At 40.8% G+C, this 24637-nt stretch overlaps 1 protein-coding gene across 1 annotated transcript in view; it reads left to right on the top strand.

Moving 5' to 3' along the window:
- Positions 1 to 271: 271 nt before the first annotated feature.
- Positions 272 to 24637, top strand: part of LRRC8B (leucine rich repeat containing 8 VRAC subunit B) — a 68253-nt gene continuing 43887 nt past the window's right edge. Inside the window, exon 1 of the mRNA XM_082659611.1 lies at positions 272 to 369. The gene's annotated coding sequence lies outside the window, so the exon portion shown is untranslated. The remainder of the gene's footprint in view (positions 370 to 24637) is intronic.

Raw genomic sequence — 24637 nt, 5'->3', positions numbered from 1 at the left:
CCTGGCCCTATTTCAATGCCGAAATAGGCAACTGAGCAATGACTTGTCTTCGAAAAGTGTGAGTCATGATGCAGTTTCTGGATGCACAATGCTGTGCTTGGTGGGCAGGTTCCCAGAGTATTTATGCTCTGCTAGCACTGCCCTAAGGGGGCTCAAGGCTTTCACCTCCGCCCTCCCAGGAATGCCTTTGGAGCTGGGGCTTCCTGTCGCTCACCACTTGCCAGTATTTGGAATTCCTCCTCCAGGGCACACCAACCTTGTTCCTACCTCTGGGGCTTCTCAGTTGCTGCTCTCTGCCTGGACGCTCTTCTCTTATGAATCTGCGTAGCTGCTTCCTTCTCAATGGAAGGTCAGCTCCAGTGACCTCAGGTATAGTTTCCCTGATCACCTCAGATAAAGTACCCTTGCCATTCTCCGTCCTAGCCTTTCAGGCTTTGGTTTATTGTTTGCTGGCTTGTCTATCTTCTGTTTCCCTCCCCGCCCACGCCAGAATACAAGTTACGGGAAAGCATGGATCTTGGCTCACTTGTATATCTGCCCTTAAGCCTGGTATGTCGTGAACTCCCCAAACTGCTACATGTGATTTGGGGCAAAAAAAAAAATTACCCCTTTGAACTTAAAATGGGGATGATATCACCGGTGCTACCTGCCTTATAGAACAGTAAGGGCCTGGAGTTAGTGTACCAAAGATACCTTTTCCCCCACCAAAACTTGCTAATCATCTTTAGATTCCATATTTTTGCAAATAGCAATACCATTTACCCAAGTACATAACCCTAAAATGCGTAGAACTCACTCTGGGCTTCTCTTTGCTTTGTTCCCCCCTTAACTGCTCCTTAAAGGATGGTGACCAGTTTGTGCAGAGGCCACACCCTTAAGGTACCTCCCAACAGTGCCCTTCCTTTACAGTCTCTTGACTGCCTTGAGTTTTTTCCAGGACTGCTGCTAATTGCCTCCAAATGGTAGTTCAGTTTGTAGTCTTTCCTATCTTCCCCCCACAAAATTGGCTGTTCACACAACAGGAAAATAATCATTGTGAAAGGCAAATTTCATACCACGACTACCTGGTTTAATAATCCTTTAATGATTTGCTTTGCCAAAGGATGGATTCCAAATGCCTTGGAGAGCCATATAATACAGTCTTCCTCCGTCTGCTTCTACAACTCTCCAGCTTCACCTCTCACTGCCCCCCGCTCCCCCCACCCCCGTCATTTCTAAATCACCAACGCGTGCACCATGGACACAGCGTGCGCAATAACACCCCCATGCACCAGCCATCCTAAACTGTCTGCAGTGCAGAGGAAGGTACAAGGTGGCCAGATGGCTTCACTCCGTGGCTTTTTTTTTCCTTTTCTCTCTCTGTGTTCATATCCCCTTGTCAAACACCTGCCCATCTTTCAAGAGTCAGTTCAAGCATACCTATTGTGAAAGACCATTCCAGACCCTTCCCTCTGCCTACCACTCGTAGGAGCTCCTGAATCCCTTCCCTGTGTTGCCTCTGATGCTTGTGCATCTGTTATATTCCCTCTGCCAGAGAATGCCTCTGCCTCCTCCTAGGTGCTCCTTCATGATAAAGGATGAATTTTGTTCATCTCCCGAGTGAGCTTCCTGAGCCAGGCATTATACCTGGCATGTAAACTGATATGTGGGAAAGGATTAGGCAATAAAATTCAGTATACTTATTATCTAGTCCAGGGCTTTGTTTCAATAATGTACTTTTGACTGGTATTTGGAAATCTGAAAGATTTCCTTGAAGGTTAGAAGTAGGAAGAAGAGTTATTGTATATATGCTGTTAATGATATCAGTTGAATGACCAAAATATTTTGTTAATGAGCTAGTGTTTACTGAACGTTTACTGTGTTTAGAGTTCTGGATTTGGCCATTTGCAGGGGATGCTTGACTCAGCTTTTGGACTTTACTGAAATAATTCTGGCTCTTTCTATTAGAAGTCAAAAGTTTAGATGGTCAGCACAGGTTCTTGGCTTACAGGCAGTTTAGGATCCCCAAGGGTGCTTTCAATTCCAGGCTTTGGGGACTAAACTTGGGCACAGAGGACAGCAAGATAGAAGCAACTTTTTTTTTTTTTTTTTTTTGCGGTACGCGGGGCTCTCACTGTTGTGGCCTCTCCTGTTGTGGAGCACAGGCTCCGGACACGCAGGCTCAGTGGCCATGGCTCACGGACCCAGCCGCTCCGCGGCATGTGGGATCTTCCTGGACCGGGGCACGAACCCGTGTCCCCTGCATCGGCAGGCGGACTCTCAACCACTGCGCCACCAGGGAAGCCCTTTTTTTTTTTTTAATCTGGCTGCATGGGGTCTTAGTTGTGATATGTGGGCTCTAGTTCCCTGACCAGGGATTGAACCCAGGCCCCCTGCATTGGGAGCGTGGTGTTTTAACTGCTGGACCACCAGGGAAGTCCTTAGAATAAAGGAGTTTAGAATAAAGTGTCTGATAATGATTTTTGTCCAGTACCCCATAAAAGGATTTTGAAACACTGTGTCCTCTCCTCATACATTTTAAAAGTTAATATCTAAATTTTTTTATAGTTGTAAAAAATGGCACTTCTGATATTATAAATATTGATTTAAAAAAACACTTTTTAATGTACCCAGTGGAAGCTAAATTAAATACCACAGTGATTTCATATCTACCATGTCATCCATTTAAAAAACACACAAACAAGCTGGTCTAGAAAAGCTGGGAATTTTTACATAGTTGTTTCCCTTGTGGAACTCATTTCATTCTTCTTCTATATAACCTAATCCCCATTTGACAGTCTTAGGTTTGAAAATCTTTCATTGATTACCTTATCGTACTCTTGTGATGCACATATATACACACTATATTTTTTTTAAGTTCTTGTGACAATAAGCCTCTAAATGTTAAACAAAATTTCACTTGGATTGAGTTTTTATGATTTTGACTAATATACGATTGACCAGAACAAGTATATTAGAATTTTGATGAATAAGTATTAAGCATAGGTAAAATTTTATGGAAAATAACTTCTCAGTGAGATGCCTGGGGCTTAAAAAGAGTTTACTTATGCATAAGTAAAACTTATTGCTAAAATAAGATAGGCTGCACAATCAAGGCTTCTTTTTAAGTGTCAATGCGTAAGACACCTTACCACATATGTAAGTGTATGGGAATGAAGGCAGTATAATTCCACTCTATTTTTTAAACTCCTGAGGTGTATGACAAAAGTTACCTAGTGATTGATCACAAAAATGATTTTCCATGTTCTTTTGTCTTAACAACTTGATTGGATCTCCCTCCAGTGTTGTTTGAAGCAAAGAAATGGATACTTTCCCCAACTCCCAAAAGGATTTCTCAGTCTTGAAAGTCAATCACTTTCTTAACATCTAGAACCCTACAGGTATTTCAAATGACCCTCAGCTTGGAGCCCTGGAGATTTTTACTCCCCAAGGCAATGCACCACAAGCAGACTCCTGAGAAATGAGATATTTACCTTTCTTGTGGAACGTGGGGAGCGGATGACTGTGAAAAGGGAAAAAAGGGAGATGGCCAGAAGGAACCAGCTGGACATCAGGTGTTCTGAAGCACATACTTTTAGACGAGGGTTAATTGGTGATCTGGAAGTAGATTCTACCAGAGTGCTCCTCCTTTCCAAAAACAAAAAGCCCCCAAAGCCCTTACCCTACTTTGAAGATCAACTGATTTGGGTGCTAAAGAAAACTTTTCAGTCAAATTCGCTATCAACTCTAAGGAAAAAGGCCCCAATAGGCCAATTTAAAGATTTCTTCTTGGTGGACAAAAACATTCAAAAGGGAAAGAGCATGGTTAGAGCTTATCACTCTTTTAAAAAGATTTGATGGAAGCTAATTTGATACCAAAGTGATAGAATCACCATTATCCATTTTAGGAATGTACACTCAAACTCTCCTAGAATATTTAGAAATAATACATAATTTTTTATACGCATTGTTAGACTATATACAAATAGAATGTTGGTAAGGATCACCAGGTGCTTGACTGACAGTCACCTAGGTCAGTGGGTGACTGATTTCTAAGAGCAAGTCTTAATCCCATTGAAAAAAAGTTTTCTGCAGTGTTTTATCAGGAATGCTAATTTCTTTCCAAGAGGAGGTTGTGAATTACATGCAAAAAGGTTTGGTCCCAGGCTAGGTTTGGGACATTTTTTTCTTTACAGAGTAATGCATTCTGAAGGGAGAGGAGTTGAGCCTGGCTATCATTCCCATTGATTAGTAAGTCTTTATTGGGTCCTCCTGGATCCTGGATGCTCTTGACACCCTGTATGTAAGGACACTGTACAGATGTCCCCTGTGCTCTTGCCTTCTCCCAGCAGCTTGTAGCAGATCCTACTGAAACACTTTACAGGGACCCCCCACCACATTGCTTACTCTATTATACATTTGTACATCACTTCTAACATACTGAAGCATTTATATGCACGTTTATTCTCCTGATGACCTGTGGGAGATGGGTACAAATGTGGATACTGAGTTTATAAGGGGATTGTGGCTTGTCTCAGCAGACTCTGCAAGTTAGCTGTAGATCTGGTACCTGATGAAACAACTTTTTCTACAGTATGTTGCCTGCCTCCTTTTCCCAGATGTGTTACTTTATAGAAGGCTCTAAAAATTGAAAAGCTTGCCTTAATGTGATCATATGAAGATTAAGTAAGACAGATACGCTCACAAAATGCTTAGTAGAGTACATTGCTCTTAGCAGGCCCCCAGATTTTTTTTTTTTTTTTTTTTTTTTGCGGTACACGGGCCTCTCACTGTTGTGGCCTCTCCCGTTACAGAGCACAGGCTCCGGACGCGCAGGCTCAGTGGCCATGGCTCACGGGCCCAGACGCTCTTGCAGCATGTGGGATCTTCCCGGACCGGGGCACGAACCCGCGTCCCCTGCATCGGCAGGCGGACTCTCAACCACTGCGCCACCAGGGAAGCTCCCCCCTCCCAGATTTTTTTTAAAAAAAAAATGTATTTGAATTTTGGGTCTGCCATGCTTCATTTTATGGATTAAGAAAAAACTTATTCAATATTTTTTGAGCACTTAATATTTGCCAGGCACTGAGAATAAATCCAACAATGAAGAAAACAGCATGGAGCGTACATCCTAGAGGAGGGAAGATAGAAGATAAGCAAATCCAACATATAATATCATGTACTGAGTGCTCTGATGAACAATGAAGCAGCGTACAGGGCTAGAGAGCGGTTGGCGGCTGGTAGTGGTTGGTGACACAGGGTGGTCAGGGAGAGCGTCCCTTGGGTGAGGACTTTTGAGAAGACCTGAGTATTACACTCACCTGAGTCTGAGCTCAAAGCCTTGAGTTTATTTGGGTAAGTTGATTCAAGTCATGGTATTCTAGAGTTGTGTGGAAGAGATCTTACAGAGTATCGATTTTTAACCTTTTTATATTATAGGTATCCTTGAGGGTCTTTCCCAGAATACTACACACATATGCATAACATTTTAACATGCCGTGAAATCATCCTTAGAACACCTCAAGTTCATACCCCTGTTCCATCTCAGTTTTTCTTTTTACTGATAAGACATTAAGGTTGAAAAAGGGAAAGTAAAAATCATCCAGTGTCACAGCTAGTTAGCGGCTGAGTCAAGGACCTAAGATTCCCATAAAGTTGTCCATTGCTTTTTCTGCTAAACTCTCTAAGTTGCTAGTGTTAAACTCTCTCAATTTGGTCCAAAAATCATCTCTTGTTTTTTAATATATACACCATTTTTATTTACGTAGAAAACCTCCCCAAGTAGCTTATGTGGCCAGTGTGGCTCCTTGTTCTATTTCCTGACCAGTAACAATATAAATAATATCCCAAGCATTCCAAATGTCCTAGAAAATTATGAACAAGGAGGACTCAGGCTGGCAGTAGAAAAGGAAAAGACAAACAAAAACCAAAATAGAGACCTTGGAGTGTGAAGATGTTCTTACAGACAGCAGAGGGCCTGGAGGTGGGAAAGACCTTGTCCCAGTTTTGACGGGGACAGGGACTCCCTAGGGTGAAACAACAGTCACCCTCACCACTCCACCCAGTGATTTCCTCTGGGGATATTTTGTACAAAAACTTGGAAGATAAACTTGTCACTTTCAGGAAAATGTTCATTGTATCAACTTATCTTCCCAGCCACACTTCCTTAACAGATGTCTCAACTTTTAGTACAACAAAATAACCAAAAATTTTAAGTAGTAATCATACACGCTGCGGAACTAATGTGTAATTTCCAAAATTGGATGCTGTGTAAAGGTTTTGATTTGCACAAAAGATTTTCTAATAAAATAGACCTGGCTTTAAAACCTCCAAAAGTTAGCCACTCTACCTCCTACAAGCACTGATATTTATTGAGTTTTTAGGCTGCTTTCTGTTGTTGCAAAGAAGACCTACTTTTTCCATTAGAAGTGCCCCGTAGTGTTGTGTTGATAGAAGAGTTCTAGCCTTTTTCTCTCTTAACCAGTGAAAGGCCCTTTCTTCCATAGTCCCCATCCCCACCCCCATTTCTAGGTATTTCTAGCCTACTTTTCCATCTGTGTGCCTTGTTGCTATGGTGATGGGCACCGTAGAAATAGAGAACAAAGCAGATATAATAAGCATCTCCTACATGGTTCACAATGCTAAAAAGGGATCTGGGTTTTTTCAGGCATGGGTGGTTCTTTATTGGTGGTAGAACTGGACCAACCCAACTGGGAGGGGGCACTGGGGTTATGAGCTGATTCAGGCCCTACTTTTCCCATTGTTCTACACTTCACCAGACCTTTCTTTACCCATAATCATGAAGGTGAGCAAAGAGCATTAGGAGCCTGTGGAGGGGATGTAGTACAGAAATAAATGCCACAGAGTCACCCCACTGCAAAAGACAAATCTACTGGAGCATATTACATGGGAGGAATCTTGGGCTGGTTTTATGGTTTACCAGTTGTTAATCCTATGCTTGAGTTAGTATTGTTCAACTTAATCATTCAGTAGAGGAGATTTGCCAGCTTAGGTTTTCCTCCCTTCAAAGTATTTATCAGTATTAGACTTTTTAAAAAATTAAATACAAATCTGTCTTGATTACTGATAGCTTGCAGTATTTGCTCCCATCCATTGAATTTTTAAAAATAAGTGGTTAAACTAATGTGCACTTATTTTGTGCTTGTTTTAGAATTACAATTAAATATTCTCTCTATATTATGGAAATTAGTGTTTTCCATAAAATCTGGGTGAAGGTGCCCACAGGTAGTTTTTAACCTTCCCACATGTATGTTCATTCTTTCATATATTACATCTTCAAGTATCAGGTTCTTAGACACCCATAATGAAATACCCAAAGATTAAATAAAATATTCCAATTAACCAATTCCAATTTCCAGACACTTATTTTTAAATTGAATATTATTATTATTAATTTATTTTTCTTTTGCGGTACGCGGGCCTCTCACTGTTGTGGCCTCTCCCGTTGCGGAGCACAGGCTCTGGACGCGCAGGCTCAGCAGCCATGGCTCACGGGCCCAGCCGCTCTGCGGCATGTGGGATCCTCCCGGACTGGGACACGAACCCGCGTCCCCTGCATTGGCAGGCGGAATCTCAACCACTGCGCCACCAGGGAAGCCCCGAATATTATGTTTTATAATCACTTATAAAACACTTACGCATCACTTATGTTTTATGTTTGTGTTTTATGTAGAGGGAAAATAGTTTTTAGCACAATGTTTTAGTATGTAAAGTCATGGGATGTGAATCAAATTTTTGGAGCTAAAGTAGGTGAACATTCTATGTGTCTGTTGCATTGTGGCATGAGGGCCTGAAGTTCTTTTTGGCTCTAAAATCTTGTTTCTTTGGCCATGTGGCTCCTTTCTTTTTGCCTGATGAAATAGTATTTTGCCAGTTTTATCTGCTATAATGTCTCTTACACTGATGTGAAAATATGCTTGGAATCAATCTCACACTTTGAGTTTTTTAAATATATACCCAGTGTAGCCCTCCCTGCCAAAGTCAGCTATTCCCCTTTGTGTCATGAATGCAAGAATGAGAACACTGGAGACTAGAGTGGGAGTTGGAACTCCCAGTGCTGATTCTGGCTCAGCCTCTGCCTGGGGTGGCCTTAGAGATACATTTTTAACCCCATAAGCAGCACTCAGCTTCATCAGGAGGAGCCCAGGAGCCACAAGGAAGGTTTTGAAGCAGAAGGTAACATCAGATTTGTTTTGGGAAGTGATGCTGGCCGTTATGTGGAGGATGTGTTGGAGATGTGAGAGGTCATGTTGGGAGACCCAGTAGGGCAGTGGGGATGGAGCAGAGGAGGCTCATATGAAAAAAACTTGAGGAAGAGGTCATAGGAGTACATATTCTCATTTTCTTTCATCACAAGCATCCCATGGTAATTACATAAGTCCATCTATGCTTACTGAAGTTTTACTAGTTTTACTATAATTTATAACTTTTCAGTTTTTTGTAGAAGGAAGGGACTAAGTTCCTTCTGATTATTTATGGAGTCCCCCAAATCCTCAAATTTCAGGTTACCAGTGAATGTACTTATATTAGCACAACTTTAAAAATCATAGCTTTGCTATAGGCTGAGTATGTCCCCCGCAAAATTCATATGTTAAAACCTAACCCTTAAGGTGACGGTATTGGGGAGGGTGTCTTTGGGAGGTAATTAAGTCATGGGGGTAGAGCCTTCAAGAATAGGATTAGTGCCCTTATGAAAGAGACTCCGAGAGCTCCTTGCCCTTCCAACCATGTGTGGACACAACGAGAAGAGGTCCTTCTGTGAACCAGCAAGTGAGCTCTCACCAGACACTGAATCTTCTGGCACCTTGGTACTGGACTTCTCAGGTTCTAGAACTGTGAGAAATAAATGTTGTTGATTGAGCCACCCAGTCTATGGGAGTTTGTGATAGCAGCCCGAATGGATTAAGACAGCTTCTAAACATGAGTAGAGTGTCTTACTAGAAATGAGAGAAGACTTGGGAGAAGTAGTGTGTGTTCTGTGGGAAGAATAATGACTCTTTTTGCACAGGAGAAGTCTGTGGAAAGCAGGTAATCACTCCACACAGGACAGTTCCTTGTTTCCCAGAAGGCTTGAAAACTGTGGGCACGTTGGGTAGGTTTTATGGGGGGAGCAGGGCTTGTATTTGCCAGGAGTTTCCTCCTTCGTGGGCAGTTGTTTTCTGAAGCCTCCTGGGCGAAAGGAGTATCCATTGCATTTGATGTTATCATCAATGTGAAGGGAGAAAGGCCAGGTAGAGCTATGTCTATTTTTACGATTAAGCTGGTGTTCTGAGAGACTGTGTAGCTTAGCTCGCAAATAAGGTAGATGTTAGTCAGGACAAGAGTTCACTCTCCTTAGTCATTTTGCTGACTCCTCCTGCTACACCCATGACTGAAGGAAGGGGTGAATGAATGAGTGTACGTTTAGTGTGCTGTTCATTTTATTGAGCTGAGCTACTTTTTATTCCCCTTAGAGATGTCTTTGAAGATTATTCACATTCTTGCCAGTCTTACGAGTTTACTGGTTGTGCAGGCATAGATAAATCCCATAACTCTGTCTCAGTTGCCTCATCTGTAAAGTGGAGATAACCTCATGGAGTTGTTGGGAGCATAAATTAGTTAATGGATATAAAGGGCTTAGAAGAATATTTACATGTGGTTGGTTATCTTGTGGTGAGTGAGCATTAGCTTCCACAACTGAGTGTTACAATATACTGAGCGAACTTGACTACTTCATCCTCACATCAGCTACTTGTAAGGGCCTCACAAAACACTGGGCTTGTTTTGTCTTATCTACCTAGGAAGAACTATTAGGGTAGGTTCCACTTGATTTGTCTTTTGATGATTTATAATTTGTTGTTTCAGTTAACTAGGCTTAAATGGACTTTTTCCTGGTTATTTTTAGAGTCAAAGTACCTAATGCTGGAAAATTAGGCTTTTATATAGTTATTGATTGTACAGGAACACTACAAATTAGAAGAAATTATAGCTGTCCCAGGACCAGATTGGAAAAGCCTCTAAGTTTTTGTTATAGCCTGAAATTTGTTCAATCTTCACATTCTCTGAAATTCAACCTTGAATTATTCAGCAAATGAACAAGTAAAAAACGTATGGTCCTTCACATTTTTAATGCATATTTTGCGATGTGTAGACTTTAACTTTGAAAAGTCTTTCATGATAATTGATCGGCATGGGTAACAATACTCAGAAGCCACATAAATCTAGAGAGCATAAAATTCTCATTTTTATCTGTTAGAAGCCTTGGAGCTCCTTTGTTTCTTTTCCTGTTCTGCATGAAGGTGACTGAATCAGTGACTGGTAGTTTCCTTATCTTAAAGTGATCTAGACGAGAGAAAGTTTATTCTAACAATATGATCTCATTTTTGAAAAATGATGATTTTTTTTTAAATCTCTGTATCAGTGTTTTTGTGAATGGAGAATGAGTTGTAAGGATGCAGAGAGTTGCCTGGTGTGTGCATTGGAGAATGATGAGAGGGGAAAGGGAACAGAGGAAGGAAACTGTTCTGTAGTTCACTCTTGATTCTGTGTTTTTCCTCTCTAGTGAAGTCCTCAGAGATGTTACACATGGTGCAGCAGTCTTATAAAAAAAAAAGTTCTTTCTAAAACCATTTCCTTTCCTAATGAGATTTCACTTTGGTGCTTTGTTGTCAGTGTGCTGGGAGTTTTGAAATGTTCTCTGTATTTCTGTGATTTTTGACCTAATAATCTCATGTGGGTTTACCAGGCTTAGCAGCTGTTGTTTTTACCAACTATTGCTAAATTCTGTTAATGTCCAAAGTTGAAAAACCCTTTTTTCTACATTGGCCTAGATTATCCAGAGTTTTAAAAAATTTAAGCCTTTTCCTCACCCCTTGTAATTTTCGTTTACTTGCAAGAAAACGTATAATATTAATATTCTAATGGATGGTTTAGATAGGCTGAACCTGTCTCTCACAGGACTCCAATGACAGCTAGCAGTGTCAGTTGCAGAACAGCATTTTTTTGATAAAGCCATCTATCCTCTTTTCTGCTGGAGGAAGGAGAGACCTCAATTCTATTGTAATTTAAGTAGTGTTTAGTATAATATGATAAATGTTCGCAGAGTGATAGTAATGATTGTTCTTTGACAAAGCAAAAGGAAAAGTTGAGAAGTCAAAGACTTTGAAAATATCCTAGGAGAAAATAAATTCAGAATTATAGCCATTTTGGGGGATAATTCTGCAGTTTTATTTGAAGGAGGGCATCAGATGTTGAATTTTGCCTTTTCATTTAAGTAACGTAACAGGAATTTTTCTTAAATAGCTGACAGTATATCTTGCTTCCTTTGCAGTCTCTTTTTCAGGGTCCTTTAATTGGTCTGTTTTAATTATAAGGCAGTGGTGTTTGAACTACAATCTAGGTATGCTCCTGAATTCCTCTAGGGTTAATTTTGTTGGTTCTAAATCCCATCTGATCTCTGTACTATCTTTCACATTCCCATTTTCCCTGTTGAGAGCTTAAATTTATTCTCATATATTCAGGATCCAAAGCAATAGTTTTTCTTATTATCAAATCAGATGGCCAGCCGTTTCTGCATTTACCGGTAATGATGTGTATCAACAACATGCTTTATAATTACAAGGCCATCTTTACATAAATAATCGCATTTGACTCTGACAGTCCAGTGAGAGAGAGAGAGAGAGAGAGAGAATGGCTACAGTTAATTCCTATTTTATAGGTGAACTTTGAGAAGTCACTCAATATAACCCAACATGACACACAAACAGAAGGACTAGGAGAAGAGATAGTTCTTTTAGCTTCATGTCTAGTGTTCTTTCTGGCCTGTCATACTTTGTGGGCACACCCTGTTCTATGCCATGAGACGTTTGCCATATAAGCAATTGAGTCAATAGGCTGTGTGAAATTGGTGTACCAAATTTTAATAAACTTTCTAAAACCAGGTTGTTATTCTTTAGTACTCTTCCTACTAAGCATTATCATTGCACTGTCTGTGTAGTGAGAGCAGTTTCCTGCTTTCCAGGCTAATGACATTGTGAGTATACAGCTTAGGAGGTACAGAACAGCAGGACAGCAATAAGAGAGATGCCCAAGGAGACATATAACTAAGTGACAAGTTCAGTGGAAACAATGTAGGAAGTGAGACCCAAACTGAGCCTGGCAGGATGAGATAGAATTTGGAAAGGTGAAGGGGGTGGAAGGGAAATATCTGAGCAGAGACGTACGGGACAGAATGTATGCAGTACTGAAATAATTGTGAAATGATACGTCCAGGATTTGCTTCAAAATAATCCTGGGCATGGGTGTGATATGAGTTGATAATTGTTGAAGCTGAGTGAAGGGTACACGGGGCTTCCTTATACTATTATTTATACTTTTATATTAGGGAGTTTTCATAATAAAAAGTTTAAAATATAAAAATGGTATGTAATATTTTTGGACGGTGGGTAGGCTGGCCTATCTGGAATAAAGGGTTTGTTCAAAGGCACAGTGGGAAATGATGTTGGAAAGATAGTTTGGAAACGCATTTGGTGGTGGGAGGGAGTTCATGAATGTACACTCTGGAATCTGGGTGAGTGCCGGTAGACACTAGTTCATTTACGAGACTTAAGTTGGACTTGACTATGAGCTGAAGGTGGGGTCACAGTGCAGCCTGGCATCCTCATCAGGGATGACAGCAGACCCACTTAGGGGGTGTCTTAGACGCCACCACACCTGACATGCCGTATTCAGTTCTGGAAGGCACATTTAAAGAGGGCTTTTACAAACTGAGTTTCAACAGTGGTGTGACAGAAGGTGTCACATCTTAGGAATCTTTCTTGTAGAACACTCCATCATTTTATGGTTGTTTACCTGGAAAGGACTTATTTTCCCATCTGCCAAGTTCCTTCTCTACTCCTTTTCAAACTCTCTCTCTCGTGTGCCTGAGAATGGGCAGTAAAAGCGAAATAAAAACACTGCTGATTGCCCAGTAATATAGAGGCACATATGCATGACGGCACCTAATTTAACCTCCTGGAAACAGCCTTTAACAGCAGACAGTTACACACAGAAGCACCCAACCGTTTAGAAAGCCTAACTCTTTGCTGTAGCTTTCTGAAGCAAAGTTCCCTCTTCCTTCCTGCTTAAAATGTTTCTCTACTGCTGAGGAAAAATAGGAGAGAAATTTGGATAGTTGGTAATATTACGGAATTATTAATTATTTGGATGTGATTCAGTGGTATGCTAGAGTTGACGAGAGACGATTGTTATGTTTTCAGGAATTTTGCAAGCCAGTTGTTAAACACAAGCATTAAAAAATTACACAAACTTGAAGTATTAAAATAAAAGTAACACCCAAAATTTATCACTTCCTACTAATTTTTCTATAATTTGCTGTTATCTGTGCTCTTAAGGTTATTTGTAGCTAATGTCTCTGCGTAGTCGAGGTACTGAATGTGTGCTGCACGTTTATTATGAACCCCACGGAAATTGGCAAAGACTACAAATCAGGGCCATCCCCCTCCTCCCTCCCCGCCCCCCTGGCCAGAGAACTGGTTGTAAAATACCTACCAGCACACTACTGGGTATGATTATGATATTGTGGTTATATTTTTTAAACTCTTTACCTTTTGGAGATGCATACTGAAATAAGCCAGATAAAATATAATGTCTAGAATTTGTTTCAAATAATCCAGTTGGAGTGGGTATCATGACTGTTGTATCAGAGTGATGGGCACATGGGCTTCATTATACTACTACTCTCTCTACTTTTGTGTATGTTTTAAATTTTCCATAATAAAAAGTTAATAATGAAGGAATGTTACAATATAAATAAATAAGTTGCCTATACCCAGGAGGCAATCTGGTACCTGTCTGTCCCTCAGACTTTGATGCTAACATTGATAAAATATTATTCTCTAATTTTAGAGACCTTATTTGTAACTGGTTGACATAGATCATTGAGCTTAAATGTCTGTTTCTCATTAAATAAAATCAAGGAATCACTATGTGCAGTTTACCATACCTGTAAGTATAAAGGAATCCAACACGGGCACTGAAAAGCTCTCTCTTCACAGTGGGGCAAAAATGCATTGTTGGATTGCAATCCTGTTTGCAGAACCAGTTGTACAGTTAGGGAAAAATGAATCAAGTTATTGCTCAGAGGACTACTTTGGGCTGTATGACAGCTGTGTACCCTCTAGATTTATTTTCAGTCTAACTGATTTGAGTCATTTCTCAAGAAAGGAGTGCTGTCAAGTGAATTGTCTTCTCTGCAGATGAAGAGAGCCTTTCTAAACATTGGCTTGCTGGTAGAATTGATGCGTTTGGAATTGTTGGCCTATGAATTAAATTAGACCCAATCCAATGACTTAAAGCACATAGCCTAGGTTGTATACTGACTACATCTCACAAAAAAGTGCAGAAGTACAGTATTTTTTTCTAGTATATATCTAGACATCAAATGGATAGTTTGTAGCATAAATTTGTAGCTTAGAATACATCTCTTTTTTTCTAAGTTTGAAGTCCTTTTAAATTTCATTCGTAATATGCATCTGGAGAATGGTAGTAGTTTTCTTCGTGTCTTTGATTGTATAATAGTTCCTACTTACCAAATGTAGTTGACCAGAAAAAAAATTTATATAGAATAAGGAATGCAAGTGGTCACGGTGATTAGCCCATCAGACAGAGTGGTGCGGAAATTATTAGATTTATAAGGGGGACAGGGAAGGGCAATAAGAACCTTGAGGGGAAAGTAGTCTATAATATCTTATAATTTTAAGTTATGTGAGTTTCTAGGTTGTGTAAGAAATACAGGCTTAGACCATTCTCTAGGTTTAACCCCCCCGCCCCCCCCCCCCAAAATCAAAATGTCAAGCAATGAAAATAACAGATGTCAAACTCAGGTAAGCTGGGGTCAGAATACCAGAAGGAAGTCTAGCTTGAAGCAGATGCTGAAAACAGGAATTGAGATCAGGAAACCAGACGTCAGGGTAGGAGGGTAGAAGAATCATAACTCTTCCTTATAAGACAGAACTACGCAGAGGGATCACCTGGAGAACCTAGGAGGTTTTGACACTTGGCTACAGTTTTCCCCATGTTCATTTCTTTGTACCAATAACCTTCAATGCCCTGCAGGATCCCACCATGATACAGGTCCTAAAAGAATTTCTCTGGAGTATGTAAATAGAAAGCATGGTTCAAGAAGAAGTTGGAACATGGAGATTGAGTCATGATTGCTAAGGAAAAACACGTCAAGTTCTTGAAGTACAGTAATCACAGGACTGTGATTTATTCACTCAGCAGTTATTTATTGAGCTCCTATTATCTGCGTTAAAAGCTGGGGATACATCACTGAACCTTACAGATAAAAGGTCTGTGCTCCTGGAGCTTACTGCCTAGTGGGTAGACACAGAAAATAGACAAAATAATTATATAGTACATTAAACAGAGATAAATTACATAGAGAAGAACAAAACAAGAAGTATTCTTCAGAATTGGATTCCCCAAGGATACATTTCCCAATTCTATCAAAGCTAGCAAAGGAAAGATTGATATTTATAAAAATACAAAACATACCACATCTGAAATTCCTTCCTGTTTCTATTAACTCTGTTGATGAGCTAAATATATTCACTGTTCCTACAACCAACCAGCAGGTTTAAAGCACAAGATGAAGTTTAAGTAGCATGGGAGAGCAGCTTTTTTACACTGAAGTACAATGAAAAATATGCCCTTACACATTTTGTTAGAGAGTTGGCCATTCATGATCAGGATGGTAGTGAGCACCTACAACAGGGAGCCTGGAAGTTATTTAAAATCTTCCAGTCCTGGGCTTCCCTGGTGGCGCAGTGGTTGAGAGTCCGCCTGCCGATGCAGGGGACACGGGTTCGTGCCCTGGTGCGGGAGGATCCCACATGCCGTGGAGCGGCTGGGCCCGTGAGCCATGGCCGCTGAGCCTGCGCGTCCAGAGCCTGTGCTCTGCAACGGGAGAGGCCACAACAGCGAGAGGCCCGCGTACTGCAAAAAAAAAAATCTTCCAGTCCTGTTTACCTCCAGTTGAGCAGACAAGTAGAAGCCACACAAAGAGATGTGTGTGTGTGTGTGTGTGTGTTTTATAACATATAAACATGTTTTACTCAACTTGATTGCCTTCATAAAAAATTAAATTGTCTCATCTTTAAATAGAAATATTCACAAAGGCAAGTATTAACTGAACTAACTCCTTTATGCAGGAGATGGACTCAGTCTACATTTACTTCTCTATTCCAAATTACCAAGTGCAAGCCTTTAACTCCAACATTGGCCAAGGTCAGCAGCAAAAACGAACAGTCTAACAAACACATATGTTCTCCTCTCCCCAGGGCTCCAGTTCATTTCCAGCTGCCTACTAGACCTCACCACCTAAATGACCCACAGGTACTGCAAACTCAGTGTTTTTAAAAACCACATTCATCAGCCTCCACTGACCAATTTTCACCATTGACCTTGTGGCCCAAACCAGGGTGGTCTCTTGTCCTTGAGCCTTGGCTTAATATCTAGTCTGCCACCAGTCCTGACCAACACCTGAGTAACTCTAGAATCCATGCCCATAAACTATTTAGCAGAGTACCTGCTTGAAAGTACTAAAGAATGATGGTACTTAAAAGTATTTGCTTTTATCCCCCCTTCTCCTCATGCTTAGTCACATCTTAGTTCAAGCCTTCTTTCTTGTTTTTATCCCTTGGACTATTGATCTGGTCTCTTAACCTATATCGTACATTCCCCCTTCTAATGAACCCTCCATGCTGCTATCAAAGCAGCAAATACTAAATTTCTAAATTTGAAATTTGACACTGACCAGGTCATTTCACTTCCTTGTATAAAAACCTTCATGGATTCCATAGCATGGTACCCAAGTCTCTTTATGATCTGAACCTAAATGGCCTTTTTACCTCACCTTCTTCAACTTTTCCATGGGGTTCACTCCCAAGAGCAGTACTTGGTCAAAACTTAGCTACACCAAATCCCTAATAAAGGTATAAAACCTTAATTATGTTAGTAAATTATCCTTGATTCATAGTGAAAGAGCAAATTCACCAGATTGCTCATTGATCTTCCAATGAATATTGGAATATTAACTCACACTTTATGATCAAGCCTTTCACCCAACTTTATTCCTATTTCCTTTCCTCATCTCTCCCATCAGCCAATAGTGTCCGATTTTTTCTGTTACTGCTACTTAAATTCACTCCTGTCATTTTCACTGACACTCCCCTGTTCAGGTCCTGACTACTCAGTTATTGAATTACTGCAGTAGGATCCTACCTGGTACCCTTGCCTCCATTCTGCTTTCCCTCCCTTCTCCTGCCCCAGTGTATCTCCCATGCCCCACTGGGTTACTTCTCCTAAAACATTGCTTGCATTCTGTTTTAGAATCTATAATGGTTCTCTTTTGTGAGTCAGGTCAAGCCGTACTCTTCATTCTGGAATCTTAAGTCCTAACTGTCCTAAGTGCCTCACTTATTTGTGAAGTCATCTCTGGCTATGAAGATTCCCTCCCCAGTGGGACCTGCTGCCTCATTGCTCTTCCCCACTCAAGACTCCCTGCTCTTGCCCTTCCTGATCTAGCTCCTGCATATCACGAAAGGCTCAGACGCACATCAGCTGTGCTGCTTTCTCCATTCCCTGAACTATAATTGTTGGCCTTTGTGAGAGGCAGCTTCTGATGGTGAGAACAACACGATATTTGGTGTCAGTTATGGGATCAAGCTCTTGTTCACCAGACATCTGACTTAGGCAGTTTATTTTTTTCTCTCTGAGCTGGTATCCTTATCGTAAAGTCAGGTGAGTGATTTAAATGACTTATGGGAAAAAAATGCTCCATAAACTTTAAAGCATTATGCAGATGTATCTCACTGTTGTCTTAACTATACTGTTTAATTCTTGATTATACGTATTCCCGTTCCCTATTCATTTTGTGTATGTTTCCCGTCTCCCTAACTTTGAGTATTTTAAGGGTAGATATGAGGTGAAATGCAGAAGTAAAATAAATTGTCATTTAGTGACTGTCATTCCTTCTTGTCCTATTTAGCCCACACCACAGCAAATGTTCAACAAATTCTCCCCCGTCAAGAGAATCCAGTAATTACAAGCATAAAGTATCAGGCACTAGAGTGAAAGTACAGGGAGTGAGAGGGTAACCAGGAGAAAATGAGGTGAGCAGAGGGAAGGAGACGGCCTAGGCAGCTGGCCTGCCTCCATACTGACTTATGGGTTCATAGCCGAGCTCGTTAGACCCAGAGGCAGTCTCTTCAATCTGTTTACGCGATGGCAATAGAATTGCCTCATCTTCTTAGGAGTAATACACTTCTTGCACAGAGTAGGCTAGCAAATGTTTATCGAATTCCCTACCCGCATGATTATGTATACTATTATGCACACACACATGTTTATACAGGCCCATATACATGCCAATGAATGTCACTACTTACATAGGTTTTTTTCCCTTTAAATTTCATCCTCGTGTGTAGCAGCAGTGTGTCTGCTTTGTCTGCAGAGTAGCACTGATGTTCGCATTTGCGTTGTGTTTGTGCAGTGTCTGACAGGGGGTACCTGATTACTTGCTGAAGTCATAAGTAGTTTAGGAACTACCTTATTTAGATTGCTAAGAAATACCCGTACAAATATTGCATTATTTCTCATATTAAGCTTACTCAAATCCTGCTTAAAATCAAAAATAAGAATAAAAAATAATAGTGAGACTTCATTCTGTTTTTGCACAGGTATCTTCTAGCTGCCTCTTCCCCAGGCATCCTTCTAGGAATGAGGGATATGGTGGTGGAGTGCAGGGATTTATGATTCTGACTAGAAGGAAAATATGAACTGTGACAAGTCTTGTTTGATGACACTATCCTTGAACAATAAGAATAAGAATAATAATAAGAATAATCGTTATATATTTATAACTCTTGCTATGTCTGGGTCACTGAGTCTTCATACTCAGTTAAAAAACAATCTAATCCAACTGTAAAATATGGTTCCTGTTTTTAAGGAGTTTATAATTTAAAGTAAAATACAGGAAATGACAGTAATCCCAGCAAAACAATTAGGAGAAGTGGGATTTGCTTGTTACCTTAGAAGCAAAAGGTACATTTCTCCAAAGTAAGTCATTAAAGACTGTGATTGTTTTGTTGCAGGGCTGACTTAGTAGCATGAAAATGATAGCTTAACCCTGTTCTGCATTCACCAGGTAAGCGCTAGCATTTCAGATGAGCCAACCTGGCCACAGGAAAAGGCATTCGCATTGAGGGAAATGGCCAGACAACAAAATGAAGACTTCTGCTTTTGCAATTCCTCTTATTACTGCTTTAATTAAATTGATGTTTCCAAGGGATGAGTTTTTAAATGAAATCTTAATAGTGCTTCAGCTAATTCCAAATGTACTCTTTCATTTTACTCTGCTTTCACAATATGATCGTATTTGGTTTCACTTCCCGGTTTGTCCACACAAGGCTGTTGCTGGGAAATATTTAAACAAAGTGTTTATGAGACGTGAGTATTGTTTTTTAATAGATGTATTTTGGTTTGATTTAGATTTAGTTCATGTAGTAATTTTTATAGAAATAAGATTTCTGATGCCTAAATTGGTAAGTCAGTTGCTTAAAGAAAACTTAAGGGGAAAAAAAAAAACTTTTCCCACTGAATGTAATTAAGTTACCTTGTGTTGAAGCCTACAGAACTGTTTGATTAGGCACCAGCTGTGAATCAAGTGAAATGTAGGCCCATAATTAGAGTAATTGTAACTTGATTTTAAACAGAGGTTTGATTGCATGGTGAGTGACATATGCCTAATGATTTTTCCAAAAGAAAGGCCCGGTATACTCTTGGGCTGATGGCTTGCTTAGGGTGTATCTAACATAGCCACTAGTGTATCAGGCACCAGTGTGTGTGTGTGTGTGTGTGTTTTAAATGACTGTTCTTATGTGTTATAACATTGCATGAAATATTTGGCTACTAATTCTAAAACTGATATTTTTATCCCAATGCATCTAATTTCTACCAAAGTTTTCAAGTACCATCTAGTGTAGAAAACCTAATCAAATCCACTTCTCTTTTGAAAACATCAATTAAGACTTTTAGGAAAAGTCTGCTCCCTCAAAATCTAATTGTTTTGTCCAGTTGCATCATTTTACTGGCTAATCTGAAAGCGTAATTTTTTTAAGCATAACTACTTTTCTACTTGATATTTTAATTATGAAGTCCTTTATGTTTTATTTTACAAGGTGGTCTGATATATACCCTAATATAGAATTAGGCTTCCTGCTCTCATTCTCAAATCCCTTCCAATGAATTCTTCCTGATGCTTTCAAATTAATTTCCCTAATATACACTAATATGTCCTTACATGTATTTTTTTCCATCATTCCTCTGCTCAGATACCATCAGTGATTCCCTACTGCTTGTGTGATCAAATCTAAATTCCTTTCTGCTCTCATAAAAATATATGACTGTTAATTCAACAAGTGATATTTTTATTTCAAAACAGTTATTTCTCAGGTGCCTGTTATATGCTAAGGGCTGAGCTGTGTCTTAAAAACTTCTTAGCCTGACATTCTAGACTTTATTTGACCCAAATCTACTTTCCACTCTTATCTCCATTATTACTGTCTCAAAACTTCCATTCCACCCACACATGTCTCTTCACTAACTCCTTAAATTCACCCTGGCTTCCTCCTACCTTCTTTATTTGTTCCTCATTCCTTCACAAAAAATATTAATCCTCCCTTCTACCCCTCATCCCTTCACCTCCCATTTATATAAATCCTATGCATTTTTCTTGGTCCAACTCATAACACCTGTGCAATGACCATTATTTCTTTGGCATATATTGCCTTAAAACATAACTGTGTAATCCATTTGTTTGATCTTTCTTGTATTCACGCATTATTTACCAAAGCATAAGGTCTTTTTGAAGTTCATGTTTGAGTTTGACACCTTTATGTCCCTTTCAAAATCTGGGATGATGATGCTTTGCACCCAGCAGAAGCTAGGTCATGATTGTTGAGGACACTTAGTGGATGCAAGATGTGACAGTCCTCCTATACTCTCTCGGTACCCCATCTCTGGCCATTGACACAAGTTGGTAGCACATAGGGCCCTCTTCATTTCTATCTCTGTTCAACTAACAGTGACTAAGTTGTTGCCTTCCTTCAGTGAATAAGACTTCCCACAATGGAAACACAAGATGTTGTCAAATGTAAATAGAAAAATGTTATTTCTTGTGTAGGGGTTAGGGGAAAAAAATGGAGACAGGAAGAAAAGACACCATTAGCTTTCTTGCGGCAATCCTTCTACCTTCAAGTCTGTTGCTAAGAAATAACCGTAGATTCATTTGCTGTGCACAAAGGAGAAAACTCGGTCACTGACAGGAGATGATGCACGCTGTGCAGCTGGATTTGTCCCTGAGCCACACCAAGCCCCACCCTCGTTTAGAAGTCATGTGTTAAACTTCCAGACCGGGAATGTGGCTTTTGTTTCCTGGGAAGCCATCACAGTTCCAGAGAGAACATGGCTTCTCTTCTTTGCTAACACCAAGTGAAGCTGCAGAGTCCTCTGAATTCTAAAGCCCAAGGCCAACCCAATGTGCAGAAACCCTACCACTCACCTTCTTTGGAATGTGGACAATCTACCTGATTCCTATTAGTTCTTTGTGGGTTCTTTTAGAAGCCTGACCTTACTCTTATCACTTCAGTATCCCCAGAGCTGCCTCAAATTATTCGTAAGGCCATGGCTAAGCTAAATCTCTTTTCTCTTTTTGAGAGGGCTGGAATAGAGACTTTATCTCCTAAAGGATTCAGGGGCCTTTGCATGTCTTGTGGAATTAGGTGATTTGAAGATAAGATACTGTGGTCACTATAGGAAGTTGTTCTGGTCTTTGCTCCAAGCAAGGGGGGGGAGGGGGTTCTAATTTTAATTCTTTTAATGTTCATTTAATATTTACTAGCAGCTTCTGCCTACTAAGCCCTGGGGATACAATGATGAGCATGAGACATGTATCTGTCTCTAAAGTATAGAGCTTATACTTTAGTGGGAGAGAAGTAAACCTTAATCGAACAATTACACGAAGGTGTGTGCTAAGTGCTGTGAAAACAAGGAATAGAGAACTAAAAGAACACATTGTGAAGGGCCTGGTCAGAGAAGGGGTCCCTTAAGAAGTAACTTCTCTAAGTCATTAACTCAGGAAATCCGTGGCTTAAATGACTGCCTCCTCTATTTGGCCCTTGCAGGTGAGCTTGGCCTTCTAAGTGGACTGCTTGGCACTGTTGCAAATTGCAGCTAGTTTGAATAAGAATTAGCCCTCCTGTAAGACTATTCTCATGCAGTGGGAGTCTATGAGTGGTATAATAAGAAATACATATATATTTGGTCTTTGCCCTCAGTTTCTGGCACAGAGCTCCTAACACCCTTGGAATTTCCTGGCACGAGCATCTTTTATTACTCATGATGAGCCCCTCTCAGCCCTACCTGGCTTTATGCTAATGGGGTGACTCTGGATGGGCCCCTAGGGAGCTTCAGGATGAGGACTGGTTGCCAGAGGGACCAGCCAGGTGACTAGAGGGTTAGAACTTTCAGTCTACCCCCTGACCTCTGAGGACGGGGGAAGGGCTAGAGATTTTCAGTCTCCAATGGCCTGTGATTTAATCAATGATGCCTATGTAATGAAACTTCCAGAAACACCCCTAAATGACAGAGTGTGGGAGCTTCCAGGTGAGTGAACATATCAAGGTTCTGGGAGGGTGGCGTACTCAGACGGCGCATGAAAGCTCCACACCCACCACTCACCCTCCCCACACACACCACCAAATACCTTTCCCTGTGCATCTCTTCCGTTTGACTGGTGCAGAGTTGTATCCTTTACAATAAACCTGTAAACCTAAAGTGTTTTCCTGAGTTCTGTGAGTCATTCTAGTGAATTACCAACCTTGAGGAGGGGGTTGTGGGAGCCCCTGAATTTGTAATTAAGTTGAACAAAAGTGTGGGTAATCTGAGTAAACTGGGACTTGAGACTGGCATCTAAAGTGGGGGCAGTCTTGTGGGACTGAGCACTTAGAACTGTGGAATCTTGCACTAACTTAAGTATCAGGATAGGATTGCATCGCAGGACACCCAGGTGGTGTCAGAGAAGGTAATGTCGGAAAAAGAGACAACTCACTATGTTTATCCTAAATGGAGACCAGACATTTTTCTGCTCCAGCAGAGGAGCAAATGAAAACCAATGTTTTTGACCACCAGCAGCCATTAACCAACTTGCAAACATGAAGCACTGATTTAACACTGAGGTGAAAGTGGACTTTTTACCTGAAACACCGATGACACAAGAGCTGGTTTTTTTTGAAACTGACCTATTTCTCTCTTAATTCTCTTGCTCAATCCTTTACTTCCCACACCTTCTTCCAGCAAAAATAGGAGCTGGAAGAGATAAGCAGTCTTGGCTGACCGTGATGTTTTCAAAGTCCCTCTGGGTTGGGCAGACAGGCATGGCTGCAGTTCATTGGCACTGTGAGCCAGAGGTTGCAGGTGTTGTTTTTTTCTTTCTTTTTTAAATCCCTAGTTGATAGTGTGAATGGTCCATTTTCAGTCCATCGTTGCAAGGTGGATTTGGAGAAGAACTTTCTGCTCGCGTTATTATCTTCTCACAGTGAGAAGACTGCTGCCAGTTTTGTGTTTTGTGTTTTGGTCACATATTTCTACTTGGACCCCTGTGCCTTTTAAAAAAATTCTTTCTGACTTTGTAGTAGGACTTAAGTGTGAGGGAGTGTCAGTGACCTTGTAACACTTGCTGTTTTGTTTCCTTGGAACCAAGATGGTGTAAATAAGACTCACTTCATGGGTTGTTTTTCTTTGTTTTGTTTTTTTTTTTTTTTTTTTTTTTTTGCGGTACGCGGGCCTCTCACTGTTGTGGCTTCTCCCGTTGCGGAGCACAGGCTCCGGACGCGCAGGCTCAGCGGCCATGGCTCACGGGCCCAGCCGCTCCGCGGCATGTGGGATCCTCCCGGACCGGGGCACGAACCCGTGTCCCCTGCATTGGCAGGCGGACTCGCAATCGCTGCGCCACCAGGGAGGCCCCCATGGGTTGTTTTGTTTCAGTTTAGGATAATGCTCCAAGGCCAAAAACATCCTCTTCTAAAATTACTGGCAAAAAAAAAAAAAAAAAAGTTTTCTCTAATGAGTTCCCCATTACATTTATGTGCACCTTTAATGATTTCAGAATGCTTCCACAGTATTTCTTTTACCACTACTGTCAGCTTAGGGCCAGTATGATTGGCCACGTTTTGAAGTCGAGGACATGGCGGTCTGGACTTGGGCGAGTGGTTTGCTTTAGCCCATGCAGATGGCGGTGGAGACGGGCCTGGGAATCGTTCCAGTGCATATTTTCCACACCGGGAGCAGAGAAAACCAGCCCCTACCTCTTACCCTCACTTGTGGGGGGAGTGGAGAGTTAGGGGAACAAAAGATATGAAGGTAAATAAAAAGTGGGCAGTTTGCAGTTACCTAAAGCAGCTCCAGGACATCCACAGAGCAACATCTCAGCAGGAGGAGCGATCATGGCTCTATGCTTCCAGAATTGACTGCCCTAGCAATGACTGCTGCTGACCAGGAAGCAGAATAAAACTTCTGTAAAAATGCCTGATCTCTGGTA

Source organism: Grampus griseus, assembly GCF_964374135.1.
Source record: "Grampus griseus genome assembly, chromosome: 1".
NCBI classification, from domain to species: Eukaryota; Metazoa; Chordata; class Mammalia; order Artiodactyla; family Delphinidae; genus Grampus; species Grampus griseus.
The sequence above is the reverse complement of the archived record's forward strand: the minus strand, read 5'-3'. Positions and strand labels throughout refer to the sequence as shown.